Below are 19,461 nucleotides of genomic sequence, written 5' to 3' on the forward strand. Positions count from 1 at the left end.
AAACAAGAAGGAATATTTGTTTTGGAAGAACCACAGGGTTGAATGGCTAAGTTTGAAGATTGAGGGTCATTTGTGGACGAAGTAGTATGAGTATTGGTCTCTAAAGGTTGACGAGGAACAGAAGTTATGACCACAGTAGAGGATGAGTTAGATTGCTCAGCCTAAACATCAGAATCTTCTGATGTGATCATAAAATCAGGATCACTGACTTTTTCTATAGATGAGAGAGACTCAATATGAACAGATGAGACAAGTTGTTCAGGAACACATTGTTCAGGAACAGAGACATTTGGACAGGTGATTGAGGCCATTTGTGAGTTTGGTGCTTCTTGTTGAGGGCTTTCTAAAGTAACTTCCATAGAAGCTATTTCAGAGGCCTTTTTTGAGTTAGGCTCAACACCTGGTAGTTCACCTGAGTAGTGACTGACCATATTCTATAAAACAGAAGGTTCTGAAGTATGGGTAGTTGAAGTGGGATGAGATGATGATGACTCATTGTGAGTTGAAGACTCAGTACCTACATGTTCACTTACAACTTCTGCATCAGCAGGAACAAAGTTAAGTGGTTCTATCATTGGTGGTTGATAAGGATGATTTGCAGGTAGTCTTTCACAAACTTTGTTTCTCATCTCAGACATCTCACTTATGCTCTTCAAAATTTGAGGGTACACAGGTACATATTCCTCACGAGCAGGCTTTATTTGGAGTTTGGTGGATGGTGATGGGGATAAGGCCTTGTGTAAGTTTTCATAGATTTTGTTCAAGGGAACATCATCCATGTCTGAAGAAGATGTTGATTGAGAGGATGTGGTTGAACTAGATTCTACTACAATAACATTAGCATTATGTGGATAATCAGGTTTACCTCTTGTAGCTTCTGACACACCAGCTTCTGAAGCATCAACATTCTCCTCCTGGACTCCCTCAGCAGCCACCATCAACAGACTTCCAGCTTCTTAAGTCACCAACTCTTGTACTTCTTCAGTTGCCTTTACAACTTGATGTGCACTAACACCAGCATCTTCCTTTGCTATGCTTGATACAGGAACTTCAATCCCCTTTGCAAGTTCCTTGATCTCTACAAGTGTAGTAGCATCTTCAGCCTTCTTCTTCTCTAATTCTCTCATGACTAGATCAGTAGCAGCTACAATCTGCTCTTCATCTTCAGACACATACTCTGCTATCTTCAGCTTTCTGATTGCAGACTTCCTTTTCTTCTTTGGAATTGAAGGTTGAGGAGATTGAGTTTGAGAAGTGCTAACAGCCTTGCCACTTCTGGTTCTTTTGGTTAAGATCTTATCAGGCTCAAGATCTTCAACCTCTTCTTGAATAGTTGGTATGGCAGGACCAACTATGTTCTTCTGAACTGCAGCTTTCTCCTTTTAGCTTTCTTGGCTTTCTCCTTCTAAGGTTCTTCAGGAGCATCATCCAGATATTCTTCCTTTGTGAGAGCTTTCCTCTTTGTCTTCCTGCTTTTGGCCACAACCAAGGCACCACCATACATGGTGTCTGGAATGTCACAAAGCCTGATTGTCTCACCAATACTCTCAAAATGATCCATGATGTAGCTCATCCTCACTTCAATAGGTCTTGTTTGCAGATTGGAGGAAATCCATCCATTAGATCAGATACATCATTTGACTCCTTCAAATCTGTGCTAAGCTTCTTAAAAGCTCCATTCTCTATCAGCTTCATCTTTCTGAGATTTTGTCCATTGATCACTTTGCCTGTTTCAGTGCCAAGCTGATCATCAGTGAAGATGTTGAGCTCCTTAAGTACTTTCAGAATTCCTCCTTGATAAAGAATCTATGAAATTAATCTTCCATAGGGAATCCAACACCTCATGTTATCTTGGCTTTCCCTGAGCTCTTTGATCATGTGCTTGAAGATGTACGTTGGCACATTTGCACTCTCATTTGTAATGAAGTAGTGAAGAAACACTATGTGCTCCAAGGAAGGTTGATCTCCACCACCTCCTTTTGGTAGAAGATTTTCATTTTGTATCTTCAGGAGCAGTTTCTTCTCCATGGTCAAATCGCAGTAAACACCTTTGTTCTTGCTATTGAACATGGACCTGTTCACAGCTTCATTCCAAGGACTATTCTTGTTGTTGTCCAGACCATCTTTGAAACTTCCTCCTGATGGTCTTCTGATTACAAAGGCAATTGCTTCCTGAGAGATAAAGATAGGAATGCCCATGATGCTGGACCTTATCTCTGTAACCGTGAAAGGTTCCAAACCCATTTCTTTTCTTGTTTTTCCAGCAAGAGTAAGATCAATCAGAATTTTCTGTTTCTTCCAACTGATCAGCTTTCCGATCGTAAACTTGTGCTCTTACCCAGAAATGTCTGACTAGGTTCTTGTAAGTTGGACCATTCAACATGTTGAAGTAATCCATCAGACCTTGAGCTTCATAGTAGCTTTTAAGCTCGCATCCATGATATGCTAGTGAAATGAAATCCACTGGATTATCAACCTGAACGTTAAGTTCCCATTCTTCTAAGGACATGGTTCTCCCTCTGATTACTTATGCAGGATCCTCTTGTGTAGTTGATTCTGGAACTACTTCTTGCATGTTTGATTCTGGAACGGAGCTTGAAGACGCCATGGATGTTGAAGAAGTTTTAGGGTTCTAGGGATTGGATTGAAGAGAATGCGTTTTACTTCGTAGAGAATCAGTGTGAAAAGAGAAAGTGTAGGTTGTGAAGTGAGTAGTGTGTGTTTTTTGTCTAAGTGTTTTGAGTAAAACGTTTGCAATTCAGAAGGGGACAAACAAACACCACATTAATGACATAGGGGGCGCGAGATAGTACATTCAAAGCTTAAAATCATCATTGCCCTCTTACGTTATACACCAATACACTTAAGCCACGTCAGAGTAACTGCCAAGTTAGTGGGACAAGTGTTACTAAAAAGTAACTTCCAACGTTTCCACTAACTCTGCTATTCAGGAGCACAAAACCCAGCTTCTGGAGTTCAGATGTTGATGTCATCTTCAGAAGCACATTTTCCTCAGAACCTCAATAAAGAGCTTCTGATGGACTATAGCTTCTGAACGACTTAAGAACCTAAATTCCTGTTCAGGAGCAAGCAAATTTAATCAGACACAAAGTGCATGTTTAAAATTTTCTTTATAAAATCAAATATTTCCATAGTTAAAGGCTTATTAAATATATCATCCCATTGATGTTTAGTATCAATGAATTGTATATCTAAAATTATTTTTGAACATAGTCTCTAATAAAGTGGTGTTTGATTTCAACATGCTTGGCTCTTGAATGTAGAATAGGATTATTTGACAAACAAATAACAGCAGTATTATCACAATAAATGGGAATATTGTTGGCATTAATCTGATAGTCTTCCAACTGATGTTTCATCCAAAGCAGTTGTGTACAACAACTTGCAGCTTAGATGTATTCTGCTTCTGTTGTAGACATAGCAATAGTTGGTTGTCTTTTGCTAGCCCAGGATATTAGATTATCGCCTAGAAACTGGCAGTTGCCACTGGTTGATTTTCTTTCAATCCCATCACCAGCATAGTCAGCATCACAAAATCCAACCAACTGATAATCTAAGGATTTTCTATAAAGGAGTCCAAGATTAGTTGTTCCTTTCAAATACTTGAAGATTCTCTTAACAACAGTTAAATGAGATTCTCTAGGATCTGACTGGAATCTTGCACACAAGCATACACTAAATAAAATATCTGGCCTAGATGCAATGAGGTATAACAAAGAACCAATCATACCTCTATATAGCTTCTAGTCTACTGTTGATCTAGTGCATAAGGTGCAGGTTGGATGCATTGGAGTGTTCATCACTTTACAATCTTCCAGCTTGAACTTCTTCAGAAGCTCCTTAGTATACTTTGTTTGATGAACATATACTCCATCTTTGCTTTGATTGATTTGAATTCCAAGGAAGAACTTCAACTCTCCCATCATGCTCATTTCAAATTCATCTTGCATTAACTTAAAAAATTCCTTGCAATGAGATGCATTAGTAGAACCAAATATTATATCATCAACATATATCTGCACAACAAGAATGTCTTTCTTAAGAGTCATCCTGAAGAGTGTTGTGTCAACCTGACCTCTTTTAAAATCATTTTTAATCAGGAAATTACTTAGTCTATCATACCAAGCTCTGAAAGCTTATTTCAAGCCATATAGTGATTTCTTAAGCTTATAAACATGGTCAGGATGCTTAAGATCCTCAAAACCAGGGGGTTGTTTGACAAACACTTCTTCTGATATCACTCCATTGAGAAATGCACTCTTTACATCCATTTGATATAATATTATGCCATGATTTACGACATAGGATAGAAGTAACCTGATTGCTTCCAATCTTGCAACTGGAGCAAATGTTTCAGTATAATCAATGCCTTCTTGTTGACTGTAACCTTGTGCAACAAGTCTTGCTTTGTTTCTGACTACTTCACCTTGTTCATTCAACTTGTTTTTGAATACCCATTTTGATCCAATAATGTTCTTCTGCTAAGGTTTGGGTACCAGATCCCACACATCATTCCTTTGAAACTGATTGAGCTCTTCTTGCATTGCTAGTATCCATCCATCATCTAAAACTGCTTCATCAACTATAGCAGGTTCAATCACTGATAACAGTCCTATCATAGACTCTTCTTGTCTGAAGTATGATCTTGTTTTTCTAGGACACTCTTTGTTTCCAATGATTTGATCCTCAGCATGTGAAGACCTGTACTTGAATGTATTCTTGGATTGATTAGTTTGCTGAGAGCCATCTTGAGCTTCATCAGAAGCTACTTCATCTTGAGCTTACGAAGTTGGTTCAGCTTCTGGACTATCTTCAGATTCAACAATCTGATCAGACTTGAAGTGTCTTCTAGAACCTGTATATCTGCAAAATTTTCACCTTGCTCTGGAGTTTTATTTCCAGACTCTTTGTCAATAAATTTAACGTGCATTGATTCATCAACACAAAGTGTTTTTGAATTATACACTCTCTATGCCTTTGAGCTTTCAGAGTAACCTAAAAAGATTCCTCTTTGAGCCTTGGCATCAAATTTCTTTAGGTAGAGCTTGTTATTTAGAATGTAACAGGTACATCCAAATTGATGAAAGTAAGAGATATTGGGTCTTCTTCCCTTAAATAGTTCATATGTTGTTTTCTCCAAGATAGGTCTGATATAGATTCTATTTTGGACATCACATGATGTATTCACTGCTTCTGCCCAGAAATGTTTAGCCATATTGTTTTCATGAATCATGGTTCTTGCCATTTCTTGTAAAGTTCTATTCTTTCTCTCTACAACCCCATTTTGTTGTGGAGTTCTAGGAGAAGAGAATTCATGGACAATTTTATGTTTTTCACAAAAAAATTTCAAATGGCTCATTTTCAAATTCTCCACCATGATCACTTCTAATTTTCAAAATATTCATTTCTTTTTCAGACTGACTTTGAGTGCAAAAGTTACTGAATACATCATAAGCATTATCCTTACTTTTCAGGAATTTTACCCAGGTCCATCTACTATAATCATCAACAATAACTAATCCATATTTACTTCCATATAAGGATGCAGTGCTAGCTGGTCCAAATAAATCAATATGAAGTAATTCTAAGGGTCTGGAGGTTGAGACAATGTCTTTTGTTTTAAAAGATGATTTTACAATCTTCCCTTTCTGCATGCACCACAAAGTGCATTTGAATGATAGTCAATGTCTTGTAGGCCTTTGACAAGTTGTAACTTACTAAGCTTAGAGATTAATCTCCAGTTAGCATGTCCCAACCTTCTGTGCCACATCCATTTCTTATCATTCACTGATAGAAGACAAATTACCTTTTGATCAACCAGTTCAGAGAAGTTAATTTTATAGACATTCTCTATCCTCTTTCCCTTGAATACTATGGACTTGTTTTCTTTGTTGATTACTATGCAGTTGGTCTTTTCAAACATCACATCATAACCATTGTCACAAAATTGACTGATACTCAAAAGGTTATGTTCAAGACCATCTACCAACCACACATTATTAATTGAGATAGATGAGTTACCAATAGTTCATGTACCAATGATCTTGCCAGACTGGTTGCCTCCAAACCTCACATTTCCTCCTTCTTTCATTGTGAGGGTGAGAAACATAGACTTCTCTCCTGTCATATGCCTTGAGCAACCGCTGTCTAGGTACCATGATTTTTGCTTTTCCTTTGCTCTTAGACATATCTCATTTTCATCTTCAGAGTCCGAGTCAGGTTCTGCTTCTGAAGTCACTGTAGCCACTAACCCCATAGCTACATTTGCTTCATCTCCAGCTTCTTCCTTTTCAGATCCAGATTCACTATCTAAATCTTCCCAGGTTTCCATTAAACTCTTCTTAATCTGATTTTTGAATTTCCTTGAGTTGAAACTTGACTTCTTTGACTTATCCTTTGATTCCTCCTTCTGAAGATCAGGGCGATCAGCAATAAAATGTACAAGCTTCTTACAGTTGAAGCATCCCTTCTGATCTTCTTTCTTGGAGCTCTTGTAACCACCTCTCATACTCAGAAACTTCATGTTCTTCCTTGCCAGATACTCAAGTTTGTTGGAAAGCACAACCATCTTCTCAGTAGGATCTTCATCAGAGTCTCCATCAGGTGACTTTTCTTCAAATTCAATAACTTTAAGTGCTTTTTATGACTTCCCTTTAGATGGTAGAGCAATAGATTTACTCATCTTAGAAGGCTCATGTTCATTTAGACTTATCTCATGAACCTTGAGAGAGCTGACAAGATCTTCAACACTTAAAGTGTTTAAATCTTTAGCTTCCTCAAAAGCAGTAACCTTAGGTCTCCAAGGCTCTAGATACCAATTGAAAGTGAGAAAAACACAAGAAGAGGGGTTGAATTGTGTTGCCTTTTCCTTCGTTTTCTCCTAAGCTGAAAACACTGATCAGAAGCAGATACAGTTCTACTTCTGAAGTGATGTTTAGGACAAAATGCAGCGGATAAAACAGAGAGAGAGAGAGAGAGAGAGAGAGAGAGAGGAAAGACATAAAGCAATTATACAGGTTCCTTCCACAAACCGGAAGTTGTCCTGTCTCCCTTGTACTTCCAAGGAGAGTTCACTAAAATGTAATATCTGATTACAAATGCTCACTGCTAAAACTAGCAAGAGACTTCCTACGCTCAAGCACAACTGCAAGAGACTTCTATTCAAACAGAATTACAAAGAAAAATGTTTGAGGTTGAACACTTGATATACAATCAGTGGTGTTCACAATACAAATAAGATACAAACTCTTAAGACTCTAGAATTTCTAAGATATGAAAGTTGTTAAGAAATTCTAAGTGAACTTTTGATGCAGAACAATTTTGACAGAGTTTTGGCACTTGTAAATTGTTGTTGAGTCCTTGCCATTCTCTAAGTCTTCACTCCTTTATATAGATATGTGAAAGAGACGTTGTGAAATTGCCAGCACATCAAAATAGAGTCGTTTGAAGCTTTGATCATTCACCATTGATCTTTTGCCTGATATGGTTATTGTCCTATGAAGGATCAATTTCAAATCCATTCCAAGTCTGAAGGAACATCGTTGCAGACATAGCTGTTTTTCTTGTCCTGTAGCAGAGACCAAAACAGAGTAGTGGAGGTAGTGGTTGTACACTTCGTACAATTGTACTTTTTTAATGCTCTTTAAAGAAAAAGCATCCAATGCCTTCAAATCCTTTCAGAATAGTCGTTGCTTCACTCTTCTAGTCTTCTGCAATGCTTAGACGTGATTAAATCCATTGAACAACCTTTGAAGCTTTAAGTCTTGTATCTCCTGATGAACTTCAGTTTCTGGTGATCTTGCTTCTGATGAACTTGTTTCTGATGACTTCATCACTTCAGGAGCACTAAACTTCAGGAGCACTTCTATTCAGATGCTTCAAGCTTCCTTTGTTGATTTCTTAACTCTCTTTTGTTCTTTTAGAACCTATTTAAGATATCAAATTTTTGTTTATGGTCCTGTACAAATTGACAATTTTTAATACCTTGTTATCATCAAAACTCTTAAAGGGTAATGTTAAACACATTTTGTTCCAACAAGCTAGTCCATGTCCCCCTTAAACCCCTTCGAGTCGTCTCCCTCAAATGAGAAGAAAAAAAAATTATCACTCAATGCAACATATTGGGATATAACCGTGAAACCATGTGAAGTATATCACACAACCAATTCCACTTATCCTCCTCTTTTGTGGGTTGATGAGAATATTACTAACCTTTTAACTCACACAAATCTTGGTTTCCCCCATCCAAAAGGCCCATCCTCCATTGATAACCCCAATGCCACTCATTGTCTTTCCATCACCTCATTTTACTAATTTTACTATTCTTTTGAAGAAATAATGAAAATAAACAAGGGAATACTTGAGAGAAGGATTTCCCACCACTAAGTATGATGCAAAAAAAATGTTGAATCCCAATTTCAAATAATTTTCTTTGCATACCCCATAAATGAATTTTGATTGTTATCCAAACCCTTCCCTAAGGCAAACACATCCCTCCACCAAGTTGAAGTAAATTTAAATTTATTTCTCTCAAAAAAAATTGAGGAACACTCAAATTTTCCTTTATACTTCTTCAGCATGTCTTTCCACAAAACCTTTTTATCATTCAGTAAGTGTCATTTCCACTTACCTAGATTAGCTAAATTTATAAACTTCATTTCTTTCATCTCCAAACTATTTGTCGAACTTCCTAGCCATTTCTCCAAATCCTCAATTACCAACTTTCAAGTTTCCATATTTCTAGGATTTGCTTCAACCGGTAATCCCAAATAAGTAAAATGGAGGGCACACACCTTAAACTTTAGAGAAGATGATACCGCCTCCAAAAAATAATTTTACACATTAATCCGTATCGAAAAATTAACTTTAAGCCCCATAATCAATTGAAACCGTCTAAGAATTGACTTTATACACCATAAATGTTTAACACAAGCCTCTCCGATAAAATAGAGTATCATCAGCATTGCAAATGATAAAATATTAATGTTTTATTTGTTTTCAAATATTTATAATAAACAACAAAAACTTCAATTATGAACTTTTTTAATATAATATATTTGCAAAAATAGTAGATGAAATTAAATTAATTTTTTTCAATAACTAAAAATTTAATGAAATTCAAACAAAGAAACCCCTTATTTATAGTCAGCTCAAAATTGGCATAGGTACCATGTTTATGTTACGAATCAGAAATGAACGATCAACAATTAAGACAAATTAAATGAGGTAAAATAGAGGTTGTACGTTATTATGATGAAAATTGGAGTTTTTTTTTTATGGTGGCCGGGTTCGAACCCCGGACCTTTGCATATATTATGCATTGTCCATACCAACTGAGCTAAGCTCACGATGACATGAAAATTGGAGTTTACAAAAGGGAAAAGGAATCCTTAAGACTTCCCAGAGCTAAAATCCGATAAGAAGCTACTGCTTCCTACTCATATTAGATTCTCACAATTCAAAAGATACCCTCTCAACCTACACCTCTACTCCTTATAATAGGGAAACGATCACAGTCTCTCTCCACGTCACCATTTTGTTTACGTATTAGCCTTATTTCCCTTTTTGCCCCTTATAGAATATATCTTCCATATTTTAAGCCTATGCACACCTTATTGGCTAAGCTGACCACAAGGTTCTAAATAACGGTCGCGGTCGCGATCGCGGTCGCGTTAAGGTTGTCGCGATTTCGGCTGTAACGGACGCTGCGATACAAATAACGGTCTTCGCGGTGTGAATTAATCAAAACGTTTCACAAAACATATTAAAACTATTTATACTATCATATAATGTATAATAACTTAGATTAATACTTTTTTCCATAATTATAACATAATAAATATACAATCATAGTTCAAAGTTCTAACATCAAAGTCCCAATTTTTCTCTAAAATTTCATCTAATATTTGTTACCTATACACTCAAATTAAGTGGTTGAATTAAGAGTGTCAATTTAAAATTACCTTGAACTTAAATAAGAGACGAATGCACTTTTTTTTTTTTTAGTTTAATAAATAAATATATGAATAAACAAATAAACTATCTAAAAGTAATTATTAATTATTATTATTATTAATTTATTATTATTATCAATTTATTATTAATAGAGTGAAGCTGTGCATACGTGTGTGTATTGGTAACCAAGTAAGACCAGAATCGCAAACAAAAAAAACCAGAGAAGAAGCAAACCTTATTCACTCAAACAAAAACAAAAAACCAGAATCGCAAACCTGAACAAAGAGAATGAAGCAAGAAACGGCAAGCAGAACAAGAAGCAACAAACGGCAAGCAGAACAAGAAGCAACAAACGGCAACACCAGAATCGCAAATCGCAAACAAAGAATCACACAACACTAGAGTAACAACACAAGAGATCTGTTAGTTTACCAGTCCAGCACCAAAGAAGAGAAGTAAGTAATTGATTTGTGTAAAAAAGATAAGATTGAGATTTGAGATGCCTGATTTTTCAAGATAAGATTCAGATTCCTTCTTCTCCTGTTCAAATTACTGAATTTTCAAGTCCGTAACGGCGTTTCGCGGCCGTAACGGCGTTCCGTAACGGCCGTAACGGCGATTTTGCTGTGATTTTTGTTCTCAACGTGAAAAGGACCAAAAACGGTCACGGTGGCTGCCGATACCGATTTGTAACGGCCGCAATCCCGGTACCGGTCCGTTTTTTGAAACCTTGGCTGACCATTTGGGTCATAATTTTCAGCCCATGCTCTAAAAATATCTCCTCTTGAACTCAAAGCCTTGTCCTCGAGGTATAATTTAGGGAATTGGCTGTTGATAGTGATTGCATCTTCCCATGTTGCCTCTTCAGCTAGTTTTCCCTTCCATTGTATCAACAATTGTAAGATTTCTTCACCTTGGCTTTGTATCCTTCGAGTAGCCAGCACTGTCAAGGGTTCAAAAAACTATTCATTGTCTCCTTCCATATGGAACACATGATCTACCTTCAAAATTAGAAGTAGTTTGAGTCTATACACCACAATCCCTATTGTTTCCAACACCTGATTTGGACCGTAATACTTAGATGCTAGTTTATAATTAATCTGTGACACTACAAATTGTTGCTGATGGCCACGAAGCTTGATGAAAACCCAATCGCCTGTTTCAAAGTTCCTGTCAATTCTCTTCTTAGAAGCTTCTGCTTTTATCCGTTCATGGGCATGTTGTAGATGTGTGTGTAACTGCCATAAAGCCTCGTCTCTATATGTCAATTATCTTTGCACGTCTTCCACTATAGTATCCCCTAGCAACCAACGTGTAATGACTGAAGGTTTTCTCCCATAGAGAATCTCAAAGGGAGTTTGTCTTGTTGCACCATGATAAGTCATGTTGAACCTATATTAAGCCCAAGCCACACTAGTGGCCCAAGACTTGGGTTGGTCCACTACGAAAAATCGCAGATACGTCTCTATGCCAAGGAACTCCTAGATCTAAGAGATATTGGGTCTTCTTCCCTTAAATAGTTCATATGTTGTTTTCTTCCAGATAGGTCTTGAAGTCTTGTATAAATACTGAAGCAATACGGGTCAAATAGTCTTGTTGGGCTTCAGAACAAAACACGGCAGATCCTTGAGCAGATCCACTTTACAAGTAACATCTTTAGGAACTCATAAAAAGTAGGAACATCTTTAGGAACTACCAAAACACCACCAAAGATTCCTAAAATATTGTCTATACTTTAGGAACAAATCACCCAGCTGATTCTGGATAAAAATACGTTACTTGGTGAACAAGAGATAAGGCGTGGTTTCCTTAAAAAGATAAAGCTTGCAAAAACCAAATCACACAAACAGGGCACACTGAACCATGCCAGGATGTTGGAACTGAAGTAGATAAAATAGTCACAAGGAAGGGGGGGTTTGAATTGTGTCCCTTTAAAAATTAAACCTGTCACTTAAAAGTTATTCTCAAGTTGAACACTTGGAAAGGTTAAGTTAACAGACAGACTTCAGAGAAAGATAGGTTGCTTATGAGGGATTCCAAGAGGGCTAGGGGTGCCCGTGACTTCTATGCACGATACTGCAGCTATGAGTCTGAGTCTGAGGATGATGCTTCCACTTCCTATGCTTGAGGATTTCTACTTCCTATTGTAATTTCCAGTTGTTTATGTTGTTTTACACTTCAAAGTCCATCCCTTGGTTCCTGTAAAACTATATGTTGGTTGTTTGCTTCCCGTTTATGTTAATTGCTGTTTAGTAATGTTTACAAGTTTCTGATTTGTCTAAAACCCTTCGATAACACGAAAAAGGGTCTTTTTGCATATGCATTAACACATTTCATGCATCATATGCATTCATTGGTCACAAAAAACTTCTCTCGTGCTCATTGCCTCCTGGTTTTGTCCGCCGCAGTCTGAAAAGTGGCTCGTGTTCGCAAAGTTTATCAACCAGATAGAGTTCATCAAACAAGATTTCACAAGAGAAGAATTATGGCTAGCTTTGAAGAAGAAAATGCTCAGCTCCGTGCCGAATTGGCTGCTATGAAAGAAGACTTGGCTAAGGCTCATGACGCTATGTCCGCTATGATGGCTGCACAAGAACAACCAGCCACATCTATTCCAGTTTCTACCGAAACAATTCCATCTATCCCACTGTCTACTGTTGCTACCGATGCTCAGTTTGTTATGCCCAATGGGCGTCCTTATGGGCTCTCAGCTTACTATTCTCCAAATACTGCTGCTGGTGTCTCTGGTTTTGCTGGTCAAGGACAGATCCCTGTATCCACTGCTATGCCTCAGGTGACTACTGTTGTTACCGATCCTATTGTCCACACTATGCAACAGGTGATTGATGTCGATACTCCGCGGGGACAAGATCTGCAATGGAAGCTATGAAAAGACAGTTAAGGGAGTTGGCTGGAGAACTCCGTGAGGTCAAGGCTATCCGTGGAAATAATGTCTCTGCTAAGGCTCGTGATCTGTGCTTGGTATCCCGATTTGAGATCCCTAAGAAGTTTAAGGTGCCAGACTTTGACAAATACAATGGATCTTCCTGTCCACATAGCCATGTCATTCGGTACGTCCGAAAGATGGCCAATTATGCAGATAATGATGCACTGATGATACACTGTTTCCAAGACAGCCTAGCAGAGGATGCGGCAGATTGGTACACTGGTTTGAGCAAAGACAACATCCATACTTTCGAGGATCTTGCTGCTGCTTTTGAAAGTCATTACGAGTTCAATACCCGCTTGAAGCCAAATAGGGACTCTCTTAAGTCCTTCTCGCAGAAGTCAGATGAAACCTTCCGTGAGTATGCCCAGAGATGGAGAGGGGCAGCTGCCCGTGTTTCTCCTCGGCTTGATGAGGAAGAATTAACACAGACATTCCTGAAGACTCTGAAGAAGGAATATAAGGAAAGAATGATAGTATCTGCTCCAAACAACTTCTCCGACATGGTTACTATGGGGACTCGTCTAGAGGAGACTGTCAGAGAGGGTATCATTGTTCTTGAAAAGGGTGAATCTTCAGCCAGTGCACCAAAGAAGTACGGTAATGGCCACCATAAGAGGAAAGAATCTGAAGTAGGGATGGTATCTGGTAACCCATCTGCAGCTGCTACTCAATTGCCTTTGCCCTATCAATACATGCAGTACTCTCAGCATCCTTTCTTCCCGCCATTCTATCAGCAATATCCTCTGCCACCGGGTCAACCACCAGTGCCCGTTGATGCCATTGCTCAACAAGTGCAACACCAGCCTCCTACTCAGCAACAACAGCAGCAACAACAAGGTCCCCGACCCAGACCTTCTTTTCCACCAATACCAATGCGGTATGCCGAGCTGCTCCCAACTTTACTCGCTAAGGGGCACTGTGTCACTAGACCAGGCAAGGCTCCGCCTAATCCTTTGCCTCCCAGGTTCCAACAAGATCTTACATGTGAATTCCATCAGGGCGCTCAAGGCCACGATATTGAAGGTTGATATGCTCTGAAGTATATTGTGAAAGACCTGATAGAAAAGGGACGGCTGACTTTTGAAAATAGCGTTCCTCATGTTCTTGACAACCCACTTCCAAACCATGTTGCTGTTAACATGATTGAAGCTTTTGAAAGGATCCCCATTCCTCAAGAGGATCCCACATTGAATGTCCGTAATGTTGTGACCCCCTTGGTACCGCTATATGTCAAACTTTGCCAGGCTTCTTTGTTCAATCATGATCATGTTTCTTGTTCAGAATGTCTTCAAAACCCTATGGGCTGTTGTGTGGTGAAAGATGATATCCAAAGTCTGATGGATGACAAACACTTGATCGTCAGTGATGTATGTGTGATTGTGCCAGTGTTTCATGATTCCCCTACCAGAAGTGCATCCCAAACAAGGAATGTTGAACCTTTGGTGATCAGGTTACCTGGTCCGGTATCATATGCCTCTACAAAAGCAATTCCTTACAAGTACAATGCAACCATGATTGAGGATGGAGTGGAAGTGCCTCTGGTATCCCCAGCTACAGTTGATAATGTTGCTAGTGAAATTACAGCTCTGAGAAGTGGAAAAGTCCGTCCACCCTTGTTCTAAAAGAAGGTGGTTACACCTATTGCCACGATAACTCCACCAGTTGCTCCTCCTATTGACAAGAGTCCTGGCCCAACAAGCCAATCTATTGAAGAGTCTAATCTAGATGAAATTCTGAGGCTTATTAAAAAGAGCGACTATAAAATTGTTGACCAGCTGCTGCAAACCCCGTCAAAGATATCCATCCTGTCTCTGCTCATGAGCTCAGAAGCTCACAGGAAAGTGTTAATTAAGGTACTGGAGCAGGCCTATGTTGATCATGAAGTCTCTGTGGATCAGTTTGATGGAATAGTGCGTAACATTACTGCTTGCAATAACTTGGGGTTTGGTGACGATGAACTCCCCGAAGCAGGGAAACATCACAACTTGGCCCTGCATATCTCAGTACACTGCAAGTCTGACATGATATCCAATGTGTTGGTGGAAACTGGATCATCCTTAAATGTAATGCCTGAGTCTACACTAAGACAGTTGAGTCATCATGGAATTTCCCTGAGGGGAAGCAGCTATTTGGTTAAGGCTTTCGACGGATCTCGCAAGGATGTTCTTGGGGAAGTAGACTTGCCAATTACCATTGGTCCTGAGACATTTCAGATTACTTTCCAGGTCATGGACATCAATGCTTCTTACAGCTGTCTCCTCGGAAGACCGTGGATTCACGACGCTGGGGCAGTCACTTCTACTTTGCATCAAAAGCTCAAGTTCATGAGGAATGGTAAGATTGTCACTGTGCATGGTGAAGAAGCGTATCTGGTTAGCCAAGTGTCATCTTTCTCTTGTGTTGAAGCAGGGTCCACTGAAGGGACGTCATTTCAAGGCTTGACTGTTGAAGGTGCGGAGCCCCAAAGAGCTGGTACTGCTATGGCTTCATTGAAAGACGCTCAGAAAGCTGTTCAAGAAGGGCAGGCTGCCGGCTGGGGCAAAGTAATTCAGATTTTGGAAAACAAGCGTAAAGAGGGCCTTGGATTATCCCCAACCTCTGGTGTTTCAACAAGGACTTTCTATAGTGCTGGGTTTATCAATGCTATTGCTGAAGATACTGCTGGAAGTAGTTACGTACCCACATTTATTGTACCAGGAGGCACTGTGTGAAATTGGGAGGCCATTGATGTTCCTTTAGTCATGCATGCCTCCATGTAATGTGTCTTGTTGCTCATGTTTTCTTTGTTTTCAAAATAACAATCCTTTCGCTCTACCCAAGGCGAAAGTGATATCATTGTAAGGGCGTGTTTGTTTCGGCATTGCCGTTATCAATAAAAGTTGTCGTCTTTCTCACGACTCTTTGTTTTTTTACTTTTAGTGCCTTTTTCTTGGAAATAATGGTAATGCCAGAAAAAACCAAAACATTTGTTATTTTCTTATTAATTTTAAAAATCTGCATGAAAACCTTTTTCTAAAAATCATCCCAATCATATTATGCAGATTGAACCATAATAAACCCGTTGAACACAGTGACCCTATGGTTCCTCCAAATTTTGAATTCCCTGTATATGAAGCTGAAGATGAGGATGATGATGAAGAGATACCGTATGAGATCACTCGACTGCTTGAGCAAGAAAGAAGAGCCATTCAGCCTCACCAGGAAGAGATTGAGCTTATCAACCTGGGTACTGAAGAAAATAAGCGAGAGATTAAGATCGGTGCTGCACTAGAGCCAGAAGTGAAAAGGAAGATTATTCAGCTTCTCCATGATTATCCAGATGTCTTTGCATGGTCCTATGAAGATATGCCGGGTCTAGATCCCAAGATTGTGGAACACCGAATACCGACAAGACCTGAATGTCCTCCTGTCAAACAGAAATTGAGAAGGTCTCGTCCAGACATGGCTCTTAAGATCAAGGCTGAAGTACAGAAGCAGATTGATGCGGGTTTCCTCATGACAGCTGAATATCCTGAGTGGATTGCCAACATCGTACCAGTACCAAAGAAAGATGGGAAAGTTCTAATGTGTGTTGATTACAGAGATCTGAATAAAGCCAGTCCAAAAGATAACTTCCCATTGCCTCATATTGATGTGCTTGTTGACAGTACTGCTCAATCCAAAGTGTTCTCCTTCATGGATGGTTTCTCTGGTTATAATCAGATATGAATGTCACCTGAAGATAGAGAGAAGACGTCCTTCATCACTCCATGGGGAACATTCTGTTATAAAGTGATGCCGTTTGGCTTGATAAATGCGGGTGCTACCTATCAAAGAGGTATGACAACTCTATTTCATGATATGATCCACAAAGAGATTGAAGTATATGTTGATGATATGATTGTGAAGTCAAGTGATGAGGAGCAGCATGTTGTGTATTTGAAAAAGATGTTTGAAAGACTGAGAAAGTACAAGCTGCGATTGAATCCTAACAAATGCACGTTTGGTGTAAGATCTGGAAAGTTGCTAGGTTTCATTGTCAGTCAAAGAGGCATTGAGGTTGATCCTGACAAAGTCCGAGCCATCAGAGAGATGCCGGCCCCTCAAACTGAGAAGCAGGTTAGAGGTTTCCTCGGACGTCTGAATTATATTTCAAGATTCATATCTCACATGACTACTACCTGCGGACCAATTTTCAAATTACTCAGAAAGAATCAGCCTGTTGCATGGAATGATGAATGTCAGGAAGCTTTTGATAGCATTAAAGAATACCTGTTGGAGTCACCTATCCTTGTCCCACCAGTGGAAGGAAGACCTTTGATTATGTATCTATCAGTGTTAGATGATTCTGTGGGTTGTGTCCTCGGTCAACAAGACGAGACTGGTAAGAAAGAGCACGCTATCTACTATCTGAGCAAGAAGTTCACCGACTGTGAGACTCGGTATACAGTGCTTGAAAAGACTTGTTGTGCTTTAGCCTGGGCTGCCAAACGCCTGCGTCATTATATGGTGAATCATACAACTTGGTTGATATCCCGAATGGATCCAATCAAATACATCTTCGAAAAGCCTGCTGTTACTAGAAAGATTGCACGTTGGCAAATGTTGTTGTCTGAATATGACATTGTGTACAAAGCTCAGAAAGCAATCAAAGGAAGTGTCCTTGCTGAGCATCTTGCTTGTCAACCTCTTGATGATTACCAGCCAATTAAGTTTGATTTCCCTGATGAAGAGATTATGTATTTGAAAGCGAAAGACTGTGAAGAGCCACTGATCAATGAAGGGCCGGATCCCAACAGCAAGTGGGGATTGGTGTTTGATGGTGCCGTTAATGCTTATGGTAAAGGAATTGGAGCCATCATTGTAGCTCCGCAGGGGCACCATATCCCTTTCACTGCTCGAATAACCTTGAATGCACGAACAACATAGCTGAATATGAAGCATGCATCTTGGGCATTGAAGAAGCCCTTGATCTGAGGATTAAACACCTTGACATCTATGGGGATTCTGTACTTGTTATCAATCAGATAAAGGGTGAATGGGAGACTCATCATGAGAAGTTGATCCCTTACCGTGACTACGCAAGACGTCTGTTGACATACTTTACCAAGGTTGAGCTGCACCACATCCCTCAGGATGAAAACCAGATGGCTGATGCTCTTGCTACATTATCTTCTATGTTCCGTGTCAATCACTGGAATGACGTGCCTGTGATCAAAGTGCAGCGTCTTGATAGACCCGCTCATGTGTTTACTATTGAAAATGTGCCAGATCAAGCTGATCAAGATGTGAATGATAAAAAGCCTTGGTATTACAACATCAAACAATTCTTGCAGAATCATGAATATCCACCTGGTGCTTCCAACAGGGATAAAAAGACCTTGAGAAGATGGGCTAGTAGATTCCTTCTGGATGGAGAAATCCTATACAAGAGGAACTATGACATGGTCTTGTTAAGATGTGTTGACAAACAAGAAGCTGAGAAATTGATGCATGATGTACATGATGGTACTTTTGGGACCCATGCTTCGGGCCATACCATGTCAAGAAAACTGTTAAGAGCCAGCTATTACTGGATAACTATGGAGCGTGATTGCCACAAACATGCTAAGAGATGCCACAAGTGTCAAATTTACGCTGACAAGATTCATGTGCCTCCACACGTCCTCAATGTTATATCTTCCCCATGGCCTTTCTCTATGTGGGGCATTGACATGATCGGAAGAATTGAACCAAAAGCTTCCAACGGACATCGTTTCATTCTAGTGGCAATTGACTATTTCACCAAGTGGGTTGAAGCTGCTTCCTATGCAAATGTGACCAAGCAAGTGGTTGTCAAGTTTATCAAGAATAACATCATCTGTCGATATGGTGTTCCCAACAAGATCATCACTGACAATGGTTCCAATCTGAACAATAGTATGATGCAAGCTTTATGTGAAGAATTCAAAATTGAACATCACAACTCTTCTCCTTATAGACCTCAGATGAATGGTGCAGTTGAGGCCGCTAACAAGAACATCAAGAAGATTGTTCAGAAGATGGTCACTACTTACAAAGACTGGCATGAAATGCTACCTTTTGCCTTGCATGGTTACCGTACTACAGTGCGCAGTTCAACCGGGGCAACTCCTTTCTCTCTGGTATATGGTATGGAAGCAGTTCTCCCTCTGGAAGTGGAGATTCCATCTCTTCGAGTAATCATGGAAGCAAAACTAACCGAGGCTGAATGGTGTCAAAGTCGGTATGATCAATTGAATTTGATTGAAGAGAAACGTATGGATGCTATGACTCATGGACAGTTGTACCAAGTGCGAATGAAGAATGCTTTTGACAAGAAAGTCCGACCTCGAGAATTCAAGGAAGGCGAACTTGTACTGAAAAGAAGGATAAGTCAGCAACCCGACCCAAGGGGCAAGTGGACACCTAACTACGAAGGCCCTTATGTTGTCAAGAAGGCTTTCTCTGGTGGTGCTTTGATTCTTACACACATGGATGGTGTCGAACTTCCAAATCCTGTTAATGCCGATATAGTCAAGAAATACTTTGTCTAAAAA

The 19,461-nt window shown here is 39.4% G+C and overlaps 1 pseudogene; it reads right to left on the reverse strand.

Annotated features, from left to right (window-relative positions):
- Positions 1-956: 956 nt before the first annotated feature.
- On the reverse strand, positions 957-6,589 carry LOC146929722 (uncharacterized; annotated as a pseudogene).
- Positions 6,590-19,461: the final 12,872 nt, after the last annotated feature.

Source organism: Medicago sativa, chromosome 4 (assembly GCF_051527215.1).
Source record: "Medicago sativa cultivar Bolivia chromosome 4, Bolivia_mono, whole genome shotgun sequence".
NCBI classification, from domain to species: domain Eukaryota; kingdom Viridiplantae; phylum Streptophyta; class Magnoliopsida; order Fabales; family Fabaceae; genus Medicago; species Medicago sativa.